Source organism: Hibiscus syriacus, unplaced genomic scaffold, assembly GCF_006381635.1.
Source record: "Hibiscus syriacus cultivar Baekdansim isolate YM2019G1 unplaced genomic scaffold, ASM638163v2 tig00110788_pilon, whole genome shotgun sequence".
Classification (NCBI taxonomy): domain Eukaryota; kingdom Viridiplantae; phylum Streptophyta; class Magnoliopsida; order Malvales; family Malvaceae; genus Hibiscus; species Hibiscus syriacus.
The window spans coordinates 1,647,209-1,667,334 of NW_024062863.1; the positions used below are offsets into that span (position 1 = coordinate 1,647,209).

General features: G+C 39.2%; 1 long non-coding RNA gene across 1 annotated transcript; it reads right to left on the reverse strand.

Annotated features, from left to right (window-relative positions):
• Positions 1–5,017: 5,017 nt before the first annotated feature.
• LOC120140794 lies at positions 5,018–18,663 on the reverse strand. The gene is made up of 3 exons (XR_005517740.1): positions 18,653–18,663; positions 11,119–11,120; positions 5,018–5,099 (listed from the first exon to the last, which is right to left on the reverse strand). It is a non-coding gene; the product is annotated as an uncharacterized LOC120140794 (long non-coding RNA).
• Positions 18,664–20,126: the final 1,463 nt, after the last annotated feature.

The following is a 20,126-nucleotide window of genomic DNA, read 5'->3' on the forward strand; positions in this document are numbered from 1 at the left end:
AGGATCGGGAGGAGGCGGAGGAAAACGAAATTTGGCGGTTGGTTTGAATGAGAACGACTAGACGAAGTTCTAGGACGTTTGGGATTAGACATGATTAAAGTAAATCGGAATAAGGAATATCATCTGCAATTTGAAACACATGTATGCACAATCAATTCCCAAAACTCAAATGAGTCCTCAATAATTCAAGGTTCTCTAAACCATATCCTTATGGGCATGTTTTGAAAACTATTTAAAAAAATAATATTTGATAATCATAATATAGTTTTCATGAAAACAAAACAATTAAATCAAAAATCTTACTAATTTTCATTTTTTTAGTTTCGAAATTCAAAGAAAATTTTTGAAAAATTGTTTGTTTTTGACGAAATTGGTAGTAAAATCTAGTTTAGAACCAACAAACAATAAATGCCCGATATAATGTACATTCTAGAACTAATTAAAACTAGTTCTAAAATCATAAATTTGTAAAATAGAGGTTTTTAGAAAAATACCTTGAAAATTCGGATTGAGAGGGATGAGGAGTTGTTTTGCACGATTTAATGATTGAAGCAGGTTTGAGAGTTGGAAAGTTTTGAAGATTCCGACGAAAAATCGTTGATTTTGAGCAAGAATGGAGATTAAGAGAGAGAGAGGGACGAACGGCTAGAGGGACGAAAAATCGATGCACATTCAAAGGGATGAATCGATGCATTGTTAAGTGCATCGGTGCATGAAGCACAAAAATGTCCAAAAATCTGTTTTAAAGACTCAAAATGCTAAATTAATTAGCTCTAGTGGTATTGGCAACTCATATATTGAAAATTAACCATGTTCAATCAATCAAATTAATCTTTAAACATTATTTGAACATAAAATTAATTTTCACTAAGAATCATAAACTCCCCCTAACTAATAGAAGGAAATGCAATAAAAATTATTATTATAAGCATTTTTCAGTATTTATTAAAAGTGCTAAATTATTTTAAACACTAAGTGAAGATAGGTCAGTTAAACCTAATTCTCTTCTAAGTGTCCAAAACCTTTCCTTGTCTAAGGGTTTTGTAAAGATATCCGCTAATTGATGCAAAGTATCAACATATTCTAGAACTACATCTTCCTTAGTGACATGGTCTCTAATGAAGTGATGTCTTATTTCAATGTGCTTAGTTCTAGAGTGTTGGATGGGATTTTTAGTGAGACAAATAGCACTAGTATTGTCACACTTGATAGGAATGGTACCTACTTCAATTCCATAATCAAAAAGTTGTTGTTTCATCCATAAAACTTGTGCACAACAACTACCGGCTGAAATGTATTCCGCTTCAGTGGTAGATAATTCAACACAATTTTGCTTCTTTGAAAACCAAGAAATCAACATATTTCCAAGGAATTGACAAGTACCGGAGGTGCTTTTCCTATCTAATTTGCATCCTCCATAATCCGCATCAGAAAAGGCATGCAAGCTAAAGCTAGAGTCTCTAGGATACCAAAGTCCTAAACTAAGAGTGTCCTTAAGGTATCTAAAGATTCTCTTAACAGCTAGTAAATGTGATTCTTTAGGACATGATTGAAATCTAGCACATAAGCAAACACTAAACATAATGTCCGGTCTACTTACAGTTAGATAAAGCAAAGAGCCAATCATTGACCTATATAATTTAACATCTACACATTTACCTCCTTCATCTAAGTCAAGCTTTGTTGAAGAGCTCATTGGAGTGTCATGAGGTTTCCCATTTTCCAGTCCAAACTTCTTGAGCATATCTTTAACGTACTTAGCTTGATTAATGAAGATGCCATCTTTTCTTTGCTTGATTTGGAGTCCCAAGAAAAATGAGAGCTCCCACATCATGCTCATCTCAAACTCACTTTGCATTAGCTTAGAAAATTCTTGGCAAAGAACATCATTAGTAGAACCAAATATTATATCATCAACATAAATTTGAACTACTAATAAATCTTTACCTTTATGCTTTAAAAACAATGTAGTGTCAACATTTCCTTTTGAAAAACCTTTTTCAATTAAAAAATTTGACAATCTTTCATACCAAGCTCTAGGAGCTTGTTTTAAACCATAAAGAGCTTTTGTCAATTTAAGAACATGATCTGGAAATTTTGAATCTTCAAAACCTGGAGGTTGTTCCACATACACTTCTTCTTTTATAAAACCATTTAAAAATGCACTTTTAACATCCATTTGATATAATTTAAATTCATGAAAACATGCAAATGCTAATAGCATTCTAATTGCTTCCATCCTAGCTACGGGAGCGTATGTTTCATCATAGTCTATGCCCTCTTCTTGAGTATACCCTTGAGCAACAAGTCTAGCCTTGTTTCTCACTATATTACCACTCTCATCAAGCTTATTCCTAAATACCCATCTAGTACCTACAGTAGATTTATTACTAGGCCTTTCAACTAATGTCCATACTTTACTTCTCTCAAATTGATTTAACTCTTCTTGCATAGCCATAATCCAATGTTCATCATTTAATGCTTCTTTAATATTCTTAGGCTCTATGCATGAGATAAATGTAACATAATTACAAATATTTCTAAGAGAAGATCGAGTTGTTACCCCTTTTGATGGATCACCTATAATTTCACCATCCTTGACATAGTTATACTCTCTTGGATAAGATACTTCCCTTTCTTCAATGGTTGGATTCTCAAGAGGATCATGAGTTTCCTCATTTTTCGTTTCTTCCTTTGATGATGGTTCTCCAACTTCATGTCTAACGTTATTTGTATTTATAACACCTACATCATCATTCACACAAGAATCCTTCCTCGGAAGGGGATTATCATCGAAAACAACATGTATAGACTCTTCTACAACTAAAGTTCTTTTATTAAATACACGATAGACTTTAGAATTTAAGGAATAACCCAGAAAAATTCCTTCATCACTTTTAGCATCAAATTTGCCAAGGTTTTCTTTACCGTTGTTTAAAAAAAACATTTACATCCAAAAGGATGAAAATAACTAATGTTAGGCTTTTTATTTTTGAAAATTTCATATGGAGTTTTCTTTAAAATTGGCCTAATCATTACTCGATTTACAACATAACAAGCGGTATTTGTGGCTTCCGCCCAAAAATATTTTGGCAAATTATTTTCACAAAGCATGGTTCTAGCCATTTCTTCTAAAGTTCGATTTTTCCTCTCAACAACTCCATTTTGTTGAGGGGTTCTAGGTGCTGAAAAATTATGACTAATACCATTAGAATTACAAAATTCAATAAATCCAAGATTTTCAAATTCAGTGCCATGATCACTCCTAACACTAGTTATAGAGTAACCCTTTTCATTTTGGATTATTTTTGAAAATGTGATGAACTGTTCTAATGCTTCATCTTTAGTACTTAAAAATAGAACCCAAGTATATCTAGAATAGTGATCTACCAAGACAAATGCATATTGTTTTCCACCCAAGCTAGTAGTCCTAGTTGGCCCAAAAGATCTACATGGATCAATTGTAATACTCTACTAGTTGATACGTCATTAATGGATTTAAAAGAAACACGCTTTTTTTTCCTTTAGCACAAGCATCACAGATTTTATCATTATCAAATTTAAGCTTAGGCAACCCTCGAACTAAATCACCTTGAATTAGCCGTTGCAAAACACTCATACTAGCATGTCCTAGTCTCCTATGCCATAACCAACTATCATGTTCATCTTTAGCAACTAGGCATAAATTAGTCATATCAAAAGAATCTAAATGCACCATGTAAATGTTCCCTATTCTATGACCAACAAGCATAATCCGATTAGATGCAATGTCAATGACTTTACAACCATTAATTTCAAATAAGACATTGAATCCTTTATCGCATAATTGACTAATACTCAATAGATTATGCTTTAATCCATTCACATATAAAACATTCTTAATTTGTATGGAAGAGGTATTACCTATTGTACCAATACATTCAATGTGACCTTTTGAATTGTCTCCAAAAGTCACTTCTCCTCCATTTTTGGCGTTAAGCTCAATGAACCGGCTTTTGTCTCCGGTCATATGTCTTGAGCATCCACTTTCAAGGTACCATGAATTTGAATTTGTTTCACGTGCCTTGTAGCAATGCTCCTTTCCCTACAAACATAGATTAACTTTTGATTTTTGGTACCCAAATTCTTTTGGGTCCATATTCATTAGTTTCCAAAATCCTAGCCCCCTTAGGTATCCATTTGTGTAGGATATTTTTATCTTTAGTAGTAATGAGTTCTTTAGGAACCCACATACTTCTAACGATTTTTCCATTAGAGGTTCTTTGGGGACCTCTATGATTGTAGTTTCTAAAACTTTTTCTAACAAAGTTGGATTTTGAATTTCCACCCTTTTCAAAATGTTTTGTTCCAACTTTATCAAAAGAAGTTTTAAGATCATCAATTTTCTTTTGATGATCATCATTGATCTTTGAAAGTAAATTTTGCAAATCTAAATTTTTCTTTTCAAACTCTTCTAGTTTGATTTGCAAGTCTTTGATTTTACTTTCAAGATTGTAGATATTCAATTTGTCCGGGGTCTTATTCAAAGTTAATTCGAGTTTATTATTATTAATATTATTATAAGTGTGATATTATATAATTATTAATATATATATATATACATATAAGAAGTAAATAAGTAAATAATTAAACAATTAAAAATGCACTAAACATTGTCTTTGATTTTTACAGGCCCAAATTACAAAGGGTCATTTGATCCAATTCCAGCAACCCAACCCAAGACCCGTTTGGGGCCAGAACTGATCCAAGCCTAAGGGAAACCCTAAATTTTGATAAGGTTTCCATAACCCTCTAGCGTTGCGCATCAGGAGTCGTTGGATTCAGGGAGATCCAACGGCATGCATGCTTTAGTCATTAGGGTTTTAGGACCCTTCAACCGCCACCTTGAAGCGCAACCTTCGGATCTGGACCCATCCAACGGTCCAGATCACGTTCTGCTGCCAACCCATCTCGATCACTAAGTTGCCACCGCCGTTGGACCCAATTACGACGGTCGACCATCCCACGTGAACCTTAGCAACCTGCAATATCAAGAGAAACACGACAGAAGACTCAGAACCAAGTTTCAAGGCAGCAAAACCCAAGTCAACGAAGATAAACTTGCAGTAGACTCATGGGATTTTGAAAGAAAAATCAGAAAACAAAAAATATTGTAAAATCTGGTTCTATATAAACCAGAACCAAAATGTTGTAAGGGGTTGGACCCTCAGATATTTTTCCAGAGAAGAAAAAGCAATAAATATCAAATATTTAAGAAAAAAACTACCAGCCATCAACAACAAAAAATGGGAATAGAGACCAAGCAACCATCCAAGAAGAAAACATAAAAATTAGAACGACCCGTATCTTTCTCGTCTGTAAAGACCCTCGTCGCCCTCATTAGGAGGCAGTGCCTCGTCGAATCGAAGGTAAACCCTTCACCCTTCGTTGGTTCCTAGTTGGTTTTAGGTGTGCATGTGCGTTTTGGGTCTGGAGTTGGAAGCTGAAGGGGTAGATCGGGGTTAGGCCATCGTTTTTGGGTTAGGTTCTAGGTAGGTTTCTGGTCAAGGTTTCTCATCGGAGTCCTCCGGGGAGGTAAGAGGTCACGGTGGCCGTAGTGTTGTGAGGTTACTAGAGGGTGAAGCCGGTTGGGTTTTCAAGTTTAGTTTGGGTTTAGGTCACCGGTTTAGGTTGGTATTTGAAGGGGTTGTCGTCGAAGGGTCGGTTTAGATGGAGTCTTAGCTCCTTGTCGGAGCGTAGGGCGGCAGATACCAGGGAGGCTTTGGGCTTCGTCGAGGGTTAGGAGAGAGTTTGAGGGAGAGAAGAAGGAAAACGGCGGGGCTTGGTTTGGTATGGCTGAAGAGAAGTGATTTAGGGTTTCAGATTTTACCCTAATAACCTATATAACAGAACGCCAGAACGGCGTCGTTTCGTTTAGGTCCAAAACGGTAGCGTTTTGATAGCTGAGGGGAAAACTGTGCGTTTTAGGAAAAGGGGTTAATGTCTGGCGTGGCCATCCCAACCTTGTTTCATTTCGATTTGGTCCCTATACTGAACTTTATTATCTTTTGATTTTGTTGCATGATTTTCAGCGTTTTTCATGATAGTCCAAATTCATGTTGGGGCCATTTTTGTGTTGTTTTTACATTGGATGCACAGTTTTAGAAACTTGCATTTTGATCCTATGTAGTATTTTGGTTGTATCATGTTTGGACTGCCCAGAAATGAAAATGTTATGAAAAGAGCCTATCTTTTGTGTTCTTTACATTTTAGCCCCTTTGTTTAATATTTTATCCATGTTCGTAAGTTTAATTTATATTTATTTTAAATGTATGCATGTATAGTATTCCGAGTATGTTGTTAGTACACTTTTGTTTAGTTGTTGTTTTTTTTTCTTTTTTTTTAAAAAAAAGCATGTTAATCTCGTGTGCATAACTCGATCTAATCACATAATCGGAATTAAGGGTAATGCCCTTTTAATCTAAAATTATCAGAATGGCTTTTCTTAACTTACAGGAAAGTTGTTTTGACGATTTTAAATTAAAATGGTATCCCGTCAGTAACGCCTAATTAAATTTGGATATATCATTGTAAAATTTGGGAGCGAAAGAAAAGGAAATATTCGACTATTTAAACTTTTCGAGAAAAGGTTGTTAGAACTGAACTAAAGATCTGGTCTCGATATTTTTAAATAATAGAATATTCTTTATCTTTCTAATGACTTTGTAATTTTAAATTAAATCTATTTTGTTGCTTTGAATGTTGCAAATTTGCATGTTTGTTGTTTAAAGGGATCATTAATCAAATTTGAACTTGTGAAATTCGTTGCAAAGACATTAATTAATCGACTAGGTACCGATTTAGGGCGTTGTGGGGGTGCTAATCCTTCCCCACACGTAACCGACTCCCGAACTCGGATTTTGGTAACATAGACCGTAAATTTGTCGTTGTAATTAAAATTAATTTTTATTTAAAATGACAACGTTTTTGGGTGCCCAATCACACCCTAATCAAAGATTGGTGGCGACTCCTCGAACCATATGTTTTTATCGTAAAAGGAATTCCAAATTTTCGAAACGAGAGGTTTTCTAAAATTGAATTGTTTTTAATTAAAATTTAATTGAAAAGAGAATAATTAAAGATGATGCGGTTTTCAAAATCTCGCCCCCGCTCCCGTTAAAAATCGTTTCGACAGCTTGGCGACTCCGCTGGGGACTTTTTTTAGAGAGTCAGGCCGATCGTCGATTAATTAATTGTCTTTGCAGACGAAATTTATAAGTTTGCTTTAATTTGGTCTTTGATCCCTTGTTTGTTTGAATTGTTTTATTTACATCTTAATTTGTAATTTGGTTAATGAATAAATAGTTGTACTAATGTGTGTTCTACATGTTTCAGTTTTCTGACCTTCGTTTTAGTCTATTGTTTTTCTTGGATCAAGGCAAAGGATTATGGGTTTCCCCTCACTGTCGTTACAACCATTTCGATATTTAGAGCCTTCTTACTGTGCTCTGTCCCGTTAGGTAGGGGTGAAAGCTACGCTTACGTGAGAAAAATTACTTTTCTCCGCATGGGCTTTAGCTAGTAACCTCTGGGGTACATGCCTTATGTTTACGAGTGAAACATTGAGTTTCCTCGCATGGACATAGGAAAATGTATCCTCTCGAAATTGAACTTGATCCATTTTAAGCCTATAATGGGTGAGGATCGAGGGTCTGGCAAGCTCAAGGGAGCACCAGCAAAGGACAATTCGAGGACCCTTTTAGTGATACCAGAACTCTGCCCGTCCTATGCTAAATCTCTGTCCACAGACATAGAGGGGAAACTCATTCTAATCTTTTCCTCGAATTTATTTATTTTTGCAAAAAGTATGCGAACTAGAGATCATGTGGTCAGGTTCATTTTTTGAGCAAGCATGTGAATTAGATACCATGCGGTTAGGATTTTTTGTGAATAACGAAACCTGAGAGTAGATACCATGTTGGGTAGGATCTACTAAAGCATGATTGGGTAGATATCATGTTGGGTAGATATCATGTGAATAAGGTTTAAGATGTATATATTTTCTATCTCCATGTTGTTTATGTATTCTTCGACTATTCATTGTATATACTAACACAGTTTTATTTTTGTTTGTGTTTTGTGTTTTATTTATTACTGCTGCATTGCATCATCATTCATGAAGAAAGGTGTTGATTCACAAGGTGGTCATAAAAGTAGAAGGCGGTCATAAAATGGACAAGAGCTTTCATAACAAGGAAGTGGATAACGCAGAAGTGAGGTCGTGGTCCGAGGAAACTCAGAGGAAGAAAGGTGACAGTTTGACTGAAGATTACATATCAGTACTACCAGAGGTTGCTCCGGTCAGTCTAAAGCAAAACGATTTGCAAGAGTTACGCGAAATTTGGGAAAGTTGGAATTCTGATGTGAAATACTCTTTCTGGCAAAAGTATGGTGACATCGCCCTTCTGTTGTACGTGAAAGTAAACGAACCCCTAATCAAAGCTCTCATCCAGTTTTGGAATCCCGCATATAGCTGCTTCTCTTTCAATAAGGAAGACATGATTCCCACGTTAGAAGAATACACCTCCTTGTTTCATTTCGAGACGATACACTTGGACCGAATCTACTCAAAAGCCTCAAGGACACAATCCTTTAAGAGCAAGCTCGCAAGGATTACTGGGATGGGAGAGAAGTGGGTTGCTGATCGAATCCAAAAGTAGGGAGAGTCCGATTGCTTCCCTTGGTCATGCCTCAAGGAGCTTATCGTCAAGCATAGCGATATCAAGAAGAGCATAGAGATGTTCGCCTTGGGAATTTATGGTTTGATGATTTTCCCGAAAGTTCTTTATCACGTGGAAGCCGCAGTGATCGATTTATTCGAGCGTTTGGAAAGGAAGGTAAACCCTGTTTCTACAGTTTTGGCTGAAACATTCAGAGCACTTAGCAGTTGCAGAAGAGCTGAGAGTAGCCGCTTCACCGGGTGTGTCCAGTTGCTTACTGTTTGGATACGCAGTCACTTCTGGAAAATTGACCGAGAGTATAGTCGACGGTTTTCTACGGCCTATTCACCCTTAAAAGATTTCCTCACTAAAGAGTGGCAGAGCATCTCACCAGGAAGGATTGGGTTTCACTCTTCAGAAATTTACAGGAGCATGATATAGTGTGGCGTGTCCCCTGGTTAGCTTTTGTGGATGTGTTGTACAAATGCGGGGATTCTGATTGGGTAACCCTATTAGGGTTATGGGGTGGAGTAGGTTATGCGCCACTGATGGTACTGAGGCAATTTGGGGCACGCCAATTCATCCCAGCTACATCCGGTCTGAAGGCATCTGAATTTGTGTACTGTGGAGATCACTACAAGAAGACTGCTTGTGCAATGTCAGAGGCGTGGAAGTCAACCTTTAGAACTGATTTCATAGCAGCTGAGGTCATGCTGACACCAGATTACATGGCATGGAGGGCGGTGCGAAAGAATGATATCCTTCCGTTGGCGGATCGTGACCAAACAATTCCTTTGGAAGCACAGTTTAAATACGTACCGTCTAAGTTGGAGATACTGAAGAGTGAATTCGAAGCGGAAATCGCCAGGAAGGAAGCAGAGTGTGAGGCCCTTAGACAAAAGAATTTCATGTTGGACATCGATAGGGGGTTCTATAATACACAGTTTGAGCTTATGCGCAAGAGAAAGGATGAAGTGGAGGCCAATCTCACTAGTTTACAGAGCGATTACCAAAAGATGAGTCGAGCACGGGTAATTACTGGCCTCGGGAGAACTTCAGAGCAGTAGCGGTTAGAGCTCCGGGCTGAGAGGGATCGTCGAGTTAGAGACGTCAGAGCTGAGAGAGAGCACCGAGTCAGAGAAGTAGAGACAGAGAAGAAGAAAAGAAATCAAGAACTTGAGTCCGAGAGAAGGTCCTGGGTTAGGGCACTGAAGAGCGAAAGGACAGAGGCTAAAGAGTTAAGACAAAGGTACACCTTGAGCAAGAAGCGAGAAGAAGAATTGCATGCTAATATTGAAGAACTCAGAATGAAGACAAATAACATGCAACTTGAACTTGAGGTTAGAAAGCAAAGAATCGACGAGCTCGAAACTGAGAAGAGGCAAAGCAAAGAAGAGCTAAAATTAGAAAGGCAACATCGGGAGAGTGTGCTCCAAGGCAAACAGGATGAAGTATTCCTCTGGATATAGAGGTGCGGAGCAAAGAACGAACGGATAGAGGTACTCAATCAAGAGATGCATGAAATGGAATCAAGGCATGAGGAAGAGTTAGCTCGAGCCAAGGCAAAGAATGAAGAGTACAGTGCCTACGTTATGCAGCTTGAAAGTTCCTTATCTGCAGAAAACAGTCAGCGTTGCCCAGTGGATCAAAGGGTTAGCCTCGAGGAGAACGCTGCTTTGCAAAAGAAGATTCATGATTTAGAGGCTGCCTTACGAAGCTGCCAGACACAAATCGCTGGTCTCAAGCACACCGTCCAAGGCACCAGACTGCAATGGCAAAACTCAAACGATCACTTTAGAGACTGGAAGACAAACGTGAATCACGTGATCCGAGAGACCATGAATCAGTTAAGTGGCATTGCGAGGCAGTTGAGAGAGATGGACCTCCAAGCAAAAGTCATCCAGAGCTATACCAATCCAGCATCAGGCGTAGGAAAGAGGGTCGATTGGCTTGTCAATCAGATAGTAGAGCTGAACATAAGAGCTAGGCCATTTCTGTAATGGACTTTTCTTGTAAAGATGATGCTTTTGTCCTAAATGAAAGTTGTTCTAAGACTGATCGCGTCTTATGAATCAATGCCTTTCTACATGCATTTGCATTTTATTTGCAATTTAAGTTTTGTGTTGCATTCTTTATCACACTTTACATAATTTGCATTCATCCTCAAAGCATTAAGATTAACAATAAGGGATACATTACAGAATACTGGGAAATTTCAAGCATCACTATAACACAAGGAAGGCCATGGATGATAAGATTGCTCAAATTGAAAGAACTCAACTGCAATTGCAAGATGATCTAAGGAAAATGCAAGAAGATATGCTTAAGGCTCAAGAGGATATGTTGTCTAAGTTGGCAAATATACTGGGAGGGAGAAATCCAGAGCACGGAAAGGCCCATGAGCAAACAAGTGAAGAACCACTTTACCCTCCAGGGTTTACCCCGGTACAGTCTCCGAATATCCAAGAAACATCTATCCATACCAAAGTACACATAAATCCTGACGGCATTGCAGTTAATCCACAACCGGGATCTTGTTCGCATCCCGAAGAAAGCCCATATCACCAGGTCCCGGACCTTGATGAAGAAGCAAAAAAGAGCGAAAACAAGTTGTTGCAGGAGCAATATAAGCAGCTAGCAAATGAAGTACAAGCTATGAAAGAAGATACCAGCTTGTATGGTATCGATGCTAAGGAACTGAGTTTAGTTCCTGATCTGGTCCTACCTCCCAAGTTCAAAACGCCTGACTTCGAGAAATACGACGGTACCCAATGCCCTTCTGCCCATATCACAATGTTCTGCAGGAAAATGACTGGTTACGTAGGGGACGACCAGCTGTTGATCCACTGTTTCCAGGAAAGCTTAGTAGGCTCAGCATTGCGATGATATAATCAACTAAGGAGAGTTGATGTCAGGACGTGGAAAGACCTGGCCAAATCTTTTCTTGACCAGTATAAGCATATGAAGGACGTCAGGCCTAACAGAATGGTGCTGCAAGCAATGGAGAAAAAGCATAGTGAAAGTTTCAGACAATATGCTCAGAGGTGGAGAGAGGTAGCAGTACAAGTCCACCCACCGTTGGTAGAGGATGAAACGAACCTACTTTTTGTTAATACCTTGAAGGCTCCATTTTTCTCACATTTTCTTGGTAATCCTTCTCGAAGTTTTGCTGATATAGTTACGGCGGGAGAAATGATTGAAATGGCGATTAAAAGCGGGAAGCTTGAGGGAGGAGATTCCAGCAAGAAACAGCCGATGAGGAAGAAGGAAAACAAAGTCAGCAACGTAAGGCAGTATGATTCCCATAATATCACAGTGTCCAGACCACAGGGAACGGTAGCATCACCCCAAATTGACAATAGACAATGGGCAAGAGATCCAAGGAGAGAGAGGCCTCAATTTGATCCGATTCTTATGACTTATAAGGAGTTATTCCATGAATTATATGATCGACATGTGGTCTCACCTTATCATGTGGACCCTATACAACCCCCGTATCCCAAGTGGTATGATGTTAGTGCTAAGTGCGAATACCATGCAGGGGTTTCCGGACATTCTATTGAAAATTGTCCCGCTTTCAAAAAGGTCATCCAAGCTCTGAGGAGAAGAAACGTCATCAATTTTGGTGACAGTGAACAGCCAAACATAGCCCAGAATCTATTGCCAAACCATGCAGGAGCCGGGATTAATGCAGTCGCTGAAGAGAAAGGAAGAATGACTGTAAAAAATATTAGTGAGGTGATGTCACCCATGTCTTGGGTGTGGTGCCAAATGGTCAAGGTAGGACTATTAAAGACTAATCTGCCATGTGAACAGTTCAACAATGAAGAGATGTGCCACTTGCATAACTGCACGAGACACAGTATACAACAGTGTTCTGATTTCTTAGGGCTGGTACAAGAGATGATGGATAGTAAGGAAATCGAGTTCTTCAAAGAAGTGGCTGAGAAAGAAGAAGCGGAAGTTTACGCCTCTGAGGGATCATCCAAAGGGGTCTATAGTGCTAGTTGTCCCCTCGTCATTACTCCCAAGAATCGAGTGGCTGGGAAGGTAGCTCCAAAGGTGATTATTACACCTCCCTCTCCGTTCCCGTACAAAGACAATAAACGGGTACCCTGGAGATATACTTGTCAAATAGGAGAGGTGACAAAGCAACAAGAAGAGGTAGATGAAGTGGGACACATGACCAGGAGTGGTAGATGTTATCACAAAGAACCTGAGAAAAAGATTGCTGTCGAGAAAGGAAAAAGTATCGATGTGCAGATAAGAGAAGATGAACCCATCGTCAATGAGCCAGTAACGGAGAATGAAGCGATGGAATTTTTAAAATTTTTGAAACATAGTGAATACAGTATTGTTGAGCAACTGCACAAGCTGCTTGCCCGTATTTCTGTCCTATCACTTCTTCTGAGTTCAGAGGCTCATCGCAACGCCCTGTTAAAAGTTTTAAACCAAACCTTTGTCTCGAAGGAGATACCCACAGAAAAGCTGGACCGACTAGTTGCCAACATCCAGGCCGATAATTTTTTATCTTTTTCTGAGGACGAGATCCCTTCTGGGATGATTGGCAATCATAAGGCCCTACACATCACAGTTAGGTGCAAAGGGCATGTTCTATCCAGAGTACTGATAGATAACGGTTCGGCGTTAAATGTAATGCCCTTGGTGACCCTGAAAAAATTGCCAGTGGACAGCACCCTGATGAGAAGCTGTCAAAGTGTGGTTCGAGCTTTTGATGGAACGAAGAGAGAAGTTCTAGGCAAGATCAATATCCCTTTGACTATTGGCCCGGCGATATACGAAGTGGAGTTTCTTGTGATGGACATCATGCCTACATACAACTGTTTATTGGGAAGGCCCTGGATTCATCAGGCCGGTGCGGTTCCGTCAACATTGTACCAAAGGATAAAATTTGCAATTGATGGGAGGCTTATATGCATTCATGCTGAAGAAGACATTATTGCTTCGGTTTCTACTACTGCTCCATACGTTGAAGTGGAAGAGCAAGCTGTTGAATGTTCTTTCAGATCGTTGGAATATGTCAATGCCATGTTTGTGGCAGAAGGAAAGAAGATCCCGAAGCCTAGATTGTCAAACTGCACCAAAATGGGGCTTAAGCTGACTCTTGGAAGAGGAGCAAAAACTGGCAAAGGGTTTGGACGTCGGTTGCAAGGACTGGTGGGCCCAATCTACCCTGTAACTAAAAGAGACAGGTTCGGTTTAGGGTATCAGCCGACTTTAAAAAAAACTGAGAAGCATCAAGAAGATTCAGGAATTGAGAAAGGCAAGATTGACTGGTGAGGACCCAAGCTGGGAGCCCATGACATTCCCGCCATTGAGCAGCATTTCGTATCAGGAGGATATATGTTTCAAGGGACTTTGGAAAGCAGTAAAGTGATAGTTGAGAATGCCTTGGAGGACTTGGGCATTAATGTCATAACCGATGAGGAGTTCAAAGAAATGAGAGCTACGAGCATTTACCCTGCGCCACTGGGCTTTGTGTTGAACAACTGGACTGCGGAGGAATTGCCTGTAGTTTACAAATCTTTTGCAGAGTAATACACTAGAACTCTTCCCTATTGTTCATACCCTGGGACAGTATGTGATTTGATATAAAGGGTTAAGTTGTGTGTTTTACTTGCTTTCAATAAAAGATGTGTTAATTCCCAAATGGCAAACATTTCCTCATGCATTTTTGTTTGAATATGCATATATTATTTCTTTCTATTTGTTTATATGGGAAAGATTCTCCCATATGTATATGTATATATATCTTCTTTTTCGTTATCCTTTCAGGAACTCAGATATCAATAATACGAATGCTAATGACTCTGACCCGGAGATTGATTTCGAGATGCCCATGTCAAGAGGAAATCGAAGGTTGATGATGATGAGGGATGTGAACCACCCTCAGAATTACTAAATGGTGGAACAGGAAGATGAGAAGATTCTGCCTCACGAAGAGCTTACAGATCTTGAACCTGGGCACAGATGAGGATAGAAAGGAAGTAAGATTGGTACCACCCTGTCTGCTGAAGGAAGGCAAAGCTTGATAGAATTACTTCAAGAATTCAAGGATGTATTTGCTTGGTCGTACGAGGACATGCCAGGGCTGGATAGAGAATTGGTTGTCCATAAATTACCGATAAAGCCTGATTGTAAGCCCGTACAACAGAAACTGAGAAGAATGAGACCCGAGATGCTGCTCAAGATTAAGAAGAAGTGAAGAAACAATTTGATGTTGGGTTTCTCACAGTGGCCAAATATCCTGAGTGGGTAGCAATATTGTCCCAGTACCAAAGAAGGATGGGAAGGTACGAATGTGTATCGACTATAGAGATGAATAGAGCTAGTCCAAAGGATAATTTCCTTGCCACATATACGTTAGTGGACAATACTGCTGGAAATTCCTTATTCTCATTTATGGATGGTTTCTCCGGCTATAATCAAATTAAAATGTACCCTGAAGATATGGAGAAAACAACGTTTGTCACTATGTGGGGGACGTTCTGTTATAAAGTCATGCCATTCGGATTAAAGAATGCAGGGGCAACCTATCAGAGGGCCATGGTGACGTTTCATGACATGATGCATAAAGAAATTGAAGTCTATGTCGATGATATGTCAAAGCCAAGACGGAGGAGGAATACATCAAGAATTTGAGGAAGCTCTTTCAAAGATTAAAGAAGTGCCAACTAAAACTTAACCCAAATAAATGTACTTTTGGGGTGATATCGGGAAAACTGTTGGGATTCGTAGTGAGCCGAAAGGGAATTGAAATAGATCCCGATAAAGTAAAAGCCATTCAAGATTTTCCAGCCCCAAGAACACAGAAAGAGGTTCGAGGATTTTTGGGGAGATTAAATTACATCGCTCGGTTTATCTCGCAGCTAACCGAAAAATGTGATCCCATATTCCGCCTTCTTCGTAAGAAATGATTCAGGAGAATGGAGTGAGGATTGTCAAGAGGCTTTTGAGGCAGGAGTAAAATATCTTTCGAATACTCGACCCTAGCGCCACCTATCCCAGGAAAGCCTTTAATTCTTTACTTGTCCGTTTATGACAATTCAATGGGATGTGTGTTGGGGGCAACATGATCAAACTGAGAAGGGGAGGGCTATCTATTATCTCAGTAAGAAGTTCGCTGAGTGTGAGGCCAGATACTCACCAATTGAAAAATTGTGTTGCGCTTTAGTGTGGGCTACCAGAAGACTTAGACAGTATATGTTGTATCATACTACCTGGCTCATATCTAAGCTGGACCCTTTAAAGTATCTAATGGGGGTACCTGTATTGTCGGGAAGGTTAGCCCGTTGGCAAATCCTGTTGTCCGAATTTGATATCCAGTATGTAAGCCAGAAGGCAGTTAAAGGGAGCGCCATAGCAGAATTCATTGCGAGTAGGGCTTCAGAAGAATATGAACAGTGAACTTCGATTTCCCGGATGAAGATTTAATGGCTATCTCGAAGAAGAAACAATTGCTCTCACCGGTAAATACTGGAAGATGAACTTTGATGGTGCTTCAAACGCCTTGGGGCATGGGATTGGGGCAATCTTGGTCTCACCAAGGGAAGAGCATTATCCTTTTACCAGTCGGCTCAATTTTGATTGTACAAAATATGGCTGAATATGAGGCTTGTGTTATGGGTCTTAGAGCAGCTATTGACTCAAAGCAAAAATGCTGAGGGTATATGGGGATTCAGCTTTGGTAATTTACCAACTCAGAGGAGAATGGGAAACTAAAGATCCCAAACTTGTGGAATATCGTAAATTAGTTCTGGGACTTATTGAAGAATTTGAAGAAGTGACTTTCAATTACCTCCCTAGAGAAGAAAATCAAATGGCGGACGCCTTGGCTACTTTGGCAGCGGCCTTTAAGATGAACGAGCATTCAAATGATGCCTATTGAGATGAAGGCTTATGAGTATCCAGCCCACTGCTTTAACATTGAAGAAGAAGATGATGAAGGACTTGGTACTATGATATCTTCCAGTATATAAGATATCAAAGTTACCCCGAACAGGCAACTGAGAATGACAAAAGACCATTAGAAGAATGGCAGCAGGGTATGTGCTTAATGGTGAGATCTTATATAAGAAAAGCATGGATCAGGTCTTATTAAGGTGTGTGGACACTAAAGAAGCGAAAGTGATTCTTGAAGAAGTACATGAAGGAATATGTGGCACCCATGCTAATGGGCATGTAATGGCCAGACAGATTATGAGATTTGGGTATTATTGCTCAACTATGGAAACTGATTGCATCAATTATGCCCGAAAGTGTCACAAGTGTCAGATTTATGGGGATAGAATGCACACCCCTCCTCATCCGTTGCATGTGATGACAGCTCCGTGGCCGTTTTCTATGTGGGGCATGGATGTTATTGGGCAAATTTTTCAAAAGCGTCAAATGGTCATCGCTTCATTCTGGTAGCAATAGATTACTTCACCAAGTGGGTAGAAGCAGCTTCCTATGCAAGTGTTACCCAATCAACGATATGTAGGTTCTTGAAGAAGGAAATCATCCGCAGATATGGCTTACCAGAGAGAATTATCTCTGACAATGCATTGAACTTAAACAACAAGATGATGAAATCTGTATGTGAGCAATTCAAAATAAAGCATCACAATTCCACAGTTTATCGCCCAAAGATGAATGGGGCAGTGGAGGCGGCTAATAAGAACATTAAGAGGCTTATAGAGAAGATGACTGAAACTTATAAAGATTGGCATGAGAAGTTGCCATTTGCTCTGTTTGCTTATCAGACTTCTGTACGGACGTCAACTGGGGCAACTCCGTTTTCTCTAGTTTATGGGATGGAAGCTGTCCTCCCTATTGAAGTGGAAATTCCCTCGCTTCGGGTTTTATCGGAGGTGAAGCTAAATGAGGCAGAATGGGTACAGGCTAGATATGACCAATTGAATCTGATTGAAGAAAAGAGACTGAAGCTATTTGTCACGGGTATGTACAGAAGCGGATGATACGAGCACACGATAAGAAGTCCGCCCTCGAGAAATCCACAAAGGCGATCTGGTGCTCAGGAAGATATTGCCCATTCAAAAGATTTCCGAGGGAAATGGATGCCCAAGTGGGAAGGACCCTATATTGTCAAGAAAGCTTCTCTGGGGGAGCGCTCTTAACTGAGATGGATGGGTCTGAATTACCCCAGTGAATTCTGATGCAGTTAAGAATATTTTGCTTGAAAAAAATAATGAAAAAATGAAATAAAAAAGGAGAAAAAATTGAAAAAGAAAAAAGAAAAATGAATGAAAAAAATGAAAAAAAGAAGGGTTCAAGATGAAAACTCAAAAAGGGCGTCTTGAAACCAAAGGAGGTCTCGAGTCGAAAACCCGCAAAGGGCGACTTGAGTTTTAAATTCAGAGTTCGTGCATGGTGGATGATCTGAATTGTTTTTGGAAGTAGGAAGAGCTCCTGACATGGGTAACGACAATGGCAGTTGGGGTTGAGACCAAAGATTAATGGGCGATGGAGACAACCAGAGGATAAGTTGAACGCACATGAGATTCAATACTGGTTTACGATATCCAGTAATGGGAGATTTTGGGGTTTAGAAAGAGCTTCGCACTCTTAGGTGTCATCACAATTTTGGAGATCCTTTTCACAGAAGCTACACTCGAGTCATTCTGACGGCATTCAAGTTCAAAAGCATTTTTGTTATTGATATTTGAAGACACCCCTCCTTTTGTTCTTTTTCCAATTAAAAGTTTGCCATGTAGTTGCCTAAAAATTCTCTGCATGTATAATAAAGAGACATTTTCCTTTTCAATTTCCCTTTTACAAGTATCTAATTTTGAAAAAGTTAAAACGCATAGCTTAACTTGTGGTACATGAAATCATTTTGTATTATTATGCAAAAGGTTTTGGAAATGCAGGTATCCTGAAGCTAGCAATGGTTTTAACCCATAAGCTGTGTGGTTGCGAAAAGCTAAAACTTTGGAATTCATAGAAAATCACAGCCATTAATAGATGACCCAAGGATGTTGTCATTTATCAAGAAGATTGGTCAGGGATACTGGCAGGCCTCAAGAAAGAAAGAAGTCAAAGCCTTGTCAAGCCAAAAGTTATAGTATTGAGAGTATCAACTGGGGTGAACTGGTGAAATGCTCTATGCCCAAAGCGAAACCGAGTTCCATTGAAATCAAAGGGATAGTATTCTTTCGAAGAAGAAAGTGCATTAAATTGCATATTGCATACATCGTAGGCATGAATAGGATCATGACATTGCATGATTATTTAAATGTTGCAGATTTCCCAACGATTATTGAAGATTGATCGAGTCTTATACTCTGAAGAAATAGAGAGCAGACGCGATTGTGAAGATTGTTCGAGTCTTATACTCTCTGAAGAAATAGGGAGCAGACGCGATTATTGAAGATTGTTCGATCTTATACTCTCTGAAGAAATAGGGAGCAGATACGATTGTTGAAAATTGTTCGAGTCTTATACTCTATGCAGAAATAGGGAGCAGAACGACTGTTGAAGATTCGAGTCTTATACTCTCTGCAGAAATAGGGAGCAGACACGATTGATGAGATTGTTCGAGTCTTATACTCTCTGAAAGGAATAGGAGCACACGATTGATGAAAATTGTTCAGTCTTATACTCTCTGCAAAAATAGGGAGCAGACACACTGTTGAAGATTGTTGGAGTCTTATACTCTCTGCAGAAATAGGGAGCAGACACGATTGATGAAGATTGTTCAAGTCTTACTCTCTCTAAAGAAATGGGGAGCAGACACGACTGTTGAAGATTGTTGGAGTCTACTCTCTGCAGAAATAGGGAGCAGACACGATTGATGAAGATTGTTCAAGTCTTATACTCTCTGAAGGAATGGGGAGCAGACACGATTGATGAAGATTGTTCGGGTCTTATACTCTCTGAAGAAATAGGGAGCAGACAAGATTGTTGAAGATTGTTTGGGTCTTACTCTCTGAGGAAATAGGGAGCAGACAAGATTGATGAAGATTCTTCAAGTTCCTACTCCTAAGAAAGAGGGAGCGAACCCGTTGACAGAAGATTGTTCGAGTTCTATACTCCCCGAAGAAAGAGGGAGTGAACTCGTTCGCAGAAATTGTTCGAGTTCTATACTCCTAAAAGGGAGCGAACCCGTTTTCCGAATATTTTTCAAGTCCCACTATCCTGAAGTTGCGGTGAAACGGATTAATCTTTTGAATATTTCATGACCAGAAAAATTTGTCCATCTATTGATCTTTGCTCTATTCTCGTTACACGACAATGAATAAGAGGGGCAGCTGTAGATATTCAATTTGTCCGGGGTCTTATTCAAAGTTAATTCGAGTTTATTATTATTATTATTATAAGTGATATTATAATTATTAATATATATATATACATATAAGCAGTAAATAAGTAAATAATTAAACAATTAAAAATGCACTAAACATT